The sequence below is a fragment of the Rhinopithecus roxellana genome, chromosome 5 (assembly GCF_007565055.1).
Source record: "Rhinopithecus roxellana isolate Shanxi Qingling chromosome 5, ASM756505v1, whole genome shotgun sequence".
NCBI lineage: Eukaryota > Metazoa > Chordata > Mammalia > Primates > Cercopithecidae > Rhinopithecus > Rhinopithecus roxellana.
The window spans coordinates 62897916-62905277 of NC_044553.1; positions in this window are offsets into that span (position 1 = coordinate 62897916).

The window sequence follows — 7362 nt, forward strand, 5'->3', positions numbered from 1 at the left end:
AGAAGAGAGAACACAGTAATAAAGCCATATACTCATAGCCAACTAATCTTTGACAAAGTTGACAAAAACATACACTGAGAAAAGGATGCTTTTCAATAAATGGTGCTGGTAAAAAAATATATATATTTAAATATATTTATATATATTATATATTTTAATATATAATATATAAAATTTTATATATATTTAAATATATTATATAAATATATTTTAAAAATATATAAAATATTTATATATTATATATTATAATATATAATATATATAAATATATTTAAATATATATATAATATATGTATTTTAGACATAGTCTCACTCCATTGCCTAGGCCGCAACCTCTGTCTCCTGGGTTGAAGAGATTCTTGTGCCTCGGCCTCCCAAGTAGTTAGGATTACAAGTGTGTGCCACCACATCTGGCTAATTTCTGTATTTTTAGTAGATACGGAGTTTCACCACCTTGGCCAGGCTGGTCTACTCTCCTGAATAGCTGGGATTATAGGTGCCCACCACCACGCCCGGCTAATTTTTTGTATTTTTAGTAGAGATGGGGTTTCACTATGTTAGCCAGGCTGGTCTTGAACTCCTGACCTTGTGATTTGCCTGTCTCAGCCTTCCAAAGTGCTGGGATTACAGGTGTGAGCCACCACATGCAACTAGGAACGTTTTATATATATATGTGTAGTGTACACACCATGGGAGACACACACATATATAAACACATACATGCACCTATATAACATACATGTATCTGTTATAAATACATATATAACATGTATATATATACACACACCATGGAGTATATACATACACCTATATGTATATATGTTATATTTACATATACATACAATGTGTGTGTGTATATACACATACCATAGAATACTAATCAGCCATAAAAAAGAATGTAATCATGTCTTTGCAGCAACATGAATGGAACTGGAGGCCATTATCTTAAGCGAAATAACTCAGTACCAGAAAGTCAAATACTGCATGTTCTCACTTATAAGTGGGAGCTAAATAATGTGTACACATGGACATAGTGAAATAATAGACATTGAAGACCAGAAAGGTGGGGAGAGTACCAGGGAGTGAGGGATGAGAAATTAACTAATGGATACAACGTACACTATTCAAGTGACGACTACACCAAAAGTCTAGACATCATGGCTATGTAATGTATCCATGTAACAATATTGCACTTGTACCCCTTAAGCTATAAAAATAAACTGAAAAAACTAGAAAAACATGGATTCTTGTCACCTAGTGGCAAAAAGTTTAGCACCACTATCATCTGCAGTAAAATGGAAGGTAGAAAAGGTACCTAGTGAAATGGGCGATCTAAGGAGGCTTTCAGGATGGATGTTAAAAGCATTTCCTGATTCTTCTCACTTTTTTTTTTTTTTTTTTGAGACGGAGTCTCACTCTGTCGCCCAGGCTGGAGTGCAATGGCCAGATCTCAGCTCACTGCAAGCTCCGCCTCCCGGGTTTACGCCATTCTCCTGCCTCAGCCTCCCGAGTAGCTGGGACTACAGGCGCCCACCACCTCGCCCGGCTAGTTTTTTGTATTTTTTAGTAGAGACGCGGTTTCACCGTATTAGCCAGGATGGTCTCGATCTCCTGACCTTTTGATCCACCTGTCTCGGCCTCCCAAAGTGCTGGGATTACAGGCTTGAGCCACCGCGTCCGGCCTCTTCTCACTTCTTAAAGTAAAATATGAGAGAAGAGAGATAAGCTATAGAAAAAACCCTTATATAAAACAGTCTTTTTTTAAAAACAAAAAGGAGCAATAATTCGTGGGTCAAAAAATGTCTAGCATCTACAGATGGCAAGTAAAGCTAACACTAACAAATGACAACTGGGATTCCATCCAACAGCAGCAGAACACACATTCTTCTCAACCACATATGGAACATTCTCTAGGATAGATCATATGTTACACCACAAAATGAGTTTTAACAGATTTAAGAAGACTGAAATTACATCAAGTATCTTTTTTGACCATAATGATATGAAAGCGACAGTCAGCAGAGTAAACACACAGCCCACAGAGTGGGAGAAAATCTTCACAATCTATACATCTGACAAAGGACTAATATCCAGAATCTACAAGGAGCTCGAATTAGCAAGAAAAAAACAAACAATCCCATCAAAAAGTGGGCCAAGGACATGAATAGACAATTCTCAAAAGAAGATACACAAATGGCCACCAAACCTATGAAAAACTGCTCAGTATCACTAAGGATCAGGGCAATGCAAATCAAAAGCACAATGTGATACCCCCTTACTCCTGCAGTAATGGCCATAATTTAAAAAATCAAAAAATAATAGATGTAGGTGTGGATGCAGTGAAAAGGGAACACTTTTACACTGCTGGTAGGAATGTAAACTAGCACAACCACTATGGAAAACAGTGTGGAGATTCCTTAAAGAACTAAAAGTGGAATTATCATTTGATCCAGGAATCTCACTTCTAGGTATCTACCCAGAGGAAAAGAAGTCATTATACAAGACAGATACTTGCACACACGTGTTTACAGCAGTAAAATTCACAATTGCAAAAAGAAGGAACCAGCCCAGATGCCCGTCAATCAAAGAGTGGATAAATAAATTGTGGCATGTATATACAAGATGGAATACTACTCAGCCATAAAAAGGAACGAATTAATGGCATTCAAATCAACCTGGACAGAACTGGAGACTATCATTCCAAGTGAAGTAACTTAGGGATGGAAAACCAAACATCATATGTTCTCACTCATAAGCGGGAACTAAACTATAAGGATGCAAAGGCATAAGAATGATACAATGGACTTTGAGGACTCAAGTGAAAGGGTGGGATGGGGGTGAGGGATAAAACACTGCAAATTGGGTTCAGTGTATACTGCTCGGGTGATGGGTGCACCAAAATCTCACAAATCACCACTAAAGAACTTGCTCATGTAACCAAGTATACCTCTTCCCCAAAAATCTATGAAAATAATTTTTTTTTAAAAAAGAAACTAGAAATCAATAACAAGGAATTTCAGAAAATTCACAACTACGTGGAAATTCGACAACATGCTTCTGAGCAACCAATGGGCAAAGAAGAAATTAAAAGGGAAATTTAGAAATATCCTTCCTTTTTGAAATCCAGTCTCTGAAAATCCTGACACAAATGAAAATGGATGCACAACATACCAGGCCTTATAGGATGCAGCAGAAGCAACTCTAAGAGGGGAATTTGTAGCGATAAATGCCTACATCAAAAAAGAAGAAAGATCCCAAATAAACAACCTAACATTGCACTTCAAGGAACTAGAAAAAGAAAAATCAAATTAAGCCCAAAGTTAGTAGAAGGAATGAAAAAATAAAGATTAGAGCAAAATAAATTACATAGAGACTAGAAAAAAACAGTAAGAAGTATCAACAATATTGAGTTGGATTTGGGTTTTTTTTTTGGCCACGCAAGGTAGTTCACGCCTATCATCCCAGCACTTTGGGAGGCTGAGGTGGGTGGATTGCTTGAGCTCAGGAGTTTGAGACCAGCCTGGGCAACATGGCGAAACCCCACCTCTACAAAAGAATGCAAAAATTAGCCAGGTGTGGTAGCGTGTGCCTATGGTCCCAGCTACTCAGGAGGCTGAGGTAGGAGCACAGCTTGAACCCAAGAGCTGGAGGTTGTAGTGAGCTGAGATTGTGCCACTGCAGTCCAGTCTGGGTGAGAGACCCTGCCTCAAAAAAAAAAAAAAAAAAATTGATTTTTTAAAAAAAAATATAATCAACAAACCTTTTTCAAGAACCTACAAGAGTTGAACTACTAGAAGCAGAGAGTAGCATGGTGATTACCAGAACCTGTGAGGTGGAGGGATTGGGGAGATGTTGGTCAAAGGACACAAAATTTTATCTGGACAAGAGGAAAATATTCAAGACATCTATTGTATGTCATGGTGACTATAGTTAATAACAATATATTGTATACTTGAAAATTGTTAAGACAATAGATTTTAAGTATTCTAGCCACAAAAAATGATAAGTATGTGAGGTAGTGAATATGTTAAATAGCTTGATTTAGCCATTCCACAATATATACATATATCAAAATGTTATGTTGTACATCATAAATACATATACGTTTTAGTAGTCAATTTTTATAAAACAGCAAGTAGGAAAGATTAAATTTAGGGTACTTTTAGGAAAATTGTCTAAAGATGAAGCTGAGAGTGATGGTAACATCTTTTAAGACACAAATTTATGGCCGGGCGCGGTGGCTCAAGACCGTAATCCCAGCACTTTGGGAGGCCGAGATGGGCGGATCACGAGGTCAGGAGATAGAGACCATCTTGGCTAACACGGTGAAACCCCGTCTCTACTAAAAATACAAAAACTAGCCGGGCGAGGTGGCAGGCGCCTGTAGTCCCAGCTACTAGGGAGGCTGAGGCAGGAGAATGGCGTAAACCCGGGAGGCGGAGCTTGCAGTGAGCTGAGATCCGGCCACTGCACTCCAGTCCGGGCGACAGAGCCAGACTCCGCCTCAAAAAAAAAAAGACCGTAATCCCAGCACTTTGGGAGGCCGAGACGGGTGGATCACGAGGTCAGGAGATTGAGACCATCCTGGCTAACATGGTGAAACCCCGTCTCTACTAAAAAATACAAAAAACTAGCCGGGCGAGGTGGCGGACGCCTGTAGTCCCAACTACTCGGGAGGCTGAGGCAGGAGAATGGCATAAACCCGGGAGGCGGAGCTTGCGATGAGCTGAGATCCGGCCACTGCACTCCAGCCCGGGCGACAGAGCGAGACTCCGTCTCCAAAAAAAAAAAAAGACACAAATTTATTTATGATAAATAAGGGATCTGAGAAATTAACTGCATAAAGATACCTGCATAAAGACGACGCAGCAGTACTCTGTCAATGCGGCAATTATTCTTGGCTTTCAAATCTTCATAAAGGTATTCAGCTGCCTGTGATACATCTGATTGAAGTGAAAATTCCATTCCATCCTTAATAAAATTTTCTTTCATTGGGTTTGTTTTATCTCTGCCTAGTCATACCAGCTCTTTTATTTTTATTTTATTTTATTTTTTTTTTGAGACGAAGTCTTGCTCTGTCACCCAGGCTGGAGTGCAGTGGCCGGATCTCAGCTCACTGCAAGCTCCGCCTCCCGAGTTTACGCCATTCTCCTGCCTCAGCCTCCGGAGTAGCTGGGACTACAGGCGCCCGCCACCTCGCCCGGCTATAGTTTTTTTCTTTTATGTATTTTTTAAGTAGAGACGGGGTTTCACGGTGTTAGCCAGGATGGTCTCGATCTCCTGACCTCGTGATCTGCCCGTCTTGGCCTCCCAAAGTGCTGGGATTACAGGCTTGAGCCACCGCGCCCGGCCGTTTTTTGTATTTTTTAGTAGAGACAGGGTTTCACCGTGTTAACCAGGATGGTCTCGATCTCCTGACCTCGTGATCTGCCCGTCTCGGCCTCCCAAAGTGCTGGGATTATAGGCTTGAGCCACTGCGCCTGGCCACCAGCTCTTTTAATAAAGCCTCAGAACATTTCTGAATGTTTACTGTGAGGCGAGTTACATCTGAAATAAATGTTTCTTCATCCTAGAAGAAGCAGATTTCAGGTCTACTTGGGGAAATTCCGCAAACATAATGGCACAGGAAAGCTGAACACGAAGGAATAGGAAAAGACGTGTCATTCAAATACTAACCAAAATAGGCCGGGTGCGGTGGCTCACATCTGTAATCCCAACACTTTGGGAGGCAGAGGTGGGCAGATCATCTGAGGTGAGGAATTCAAGACCAGCCTGGCCAACATGGCGAAACCCCATCTCTAGTAAAAATACAAAAATTAGCAGGGCGTGGTGGCACACACCTGTAATCCCAGCTACTCCAGAGGCTGAGGCAGGAGAATCACCTGAACCTGGGAGGCAGAGGTTGCAGTGAGCAAAGATAGTGCCATTGCACTCCAGCCTGGGTGACAGAGTGAGACTTCATCTCATAAATAAAAATTTAAAAAAAAAGAAAATTATTAAACACACACACACACATACACACAAACGAGTCACATGAAGCCTCTGGAAATGGTCCTAAGAGTAAGCAGGTAGTGAACAAATATCTACTTGAGAAAATGTACACAAGTTTGGTAAGAAAGGTGAGAGTTTGTGGTATTTGAAACAAGGCTGCTCTAGAGAGGAATATTTGATTCCTGACTACTGCAGCCAAGAACACATGCCTCTCTCTCCTCTTCATTTCCAGCCAGTGCTGAACCCTGACTTCACATCAAAAATTAACTCAAAATAGACCAAAGACTTACATGTAAGAACAAAAAGTATAAAACTCTAGAAGAAAACATTTAGAAGGTAAATATTCATGACCTTGAATTTGCCAAAGAATTCTCAGATATGATACCAAGAGCATGAGCAACAAATGAAAATACAGGTAAATTGGACTTCATCAGAATGAAAACCTTTGTGCTTCAAAAGACACCATCAAGAAAGTGAAAGACAACTCATGTAATGGGAGAAATATTTGTAAATCATCTATATCTGATGAGTGACTTGTATCTAGAATATATAAGAAACTCTTAAAAAAAAAAAAAAAACAAATAGCCAGGCGAGGTGGCGGGCACCTGTAGTCCCAGCTACTCGGGAGGCTGAGGCAGGAGAATGGCGTAAACCCGGGAGGCGGAGCTTGCAGTGAGCTGAGATCTGGCCACTGCACTCCAGTCCCAGCGACAGAGCGAGACTCCACCTCAAAAAAAAAAAAAAAAAAAAAAAAAGAAACTCTTATAAGTCAATAACAGAAAAACATATAACCCAGTTTTAAATGGGCAAAGGATCTGAACAGATATTCCTTCAAATAAGACACACAAATAGCAAACAAAACAAAACAAAACCACATGAAAAGATGCCTGACATCACTAGTCATTAGGAACAAGAGTGAGATACTGCTTCATAGCAACTAGGACGGCTAGAATAAAAGAGTTAGAAAAGAACAAGTGTTGGTGAGGATGTGGAGAAATTAGAACCCTCTCACACTGGTAGTGGGAATGTAAAATTATGCAGCTGCTTTGAAAAACAGTCTGGCAGTATCTCAAATGATTAAACAGAGTTAGGATATGACCCAGCAATTCCACTCCTAGGTATATACCCAAGAGAAATGAAAACACACACATGGAAACTTGGGCATAAACATTTATGGCAGCGTTATTCATATTAGCTAAAAGGATAAAACATCCCAAAGGTCCATCAACTGAAGAATGGATAAACAAGATATGGTATATCCATACAACAGAAAGCTATCTGGCCATAAAAAGAATGCAACACTGATCCATGCTACAACATGGATGAACCTTGAAAACAGTATGCAAAGGGAAAGAAACCAGCCACAAAAGA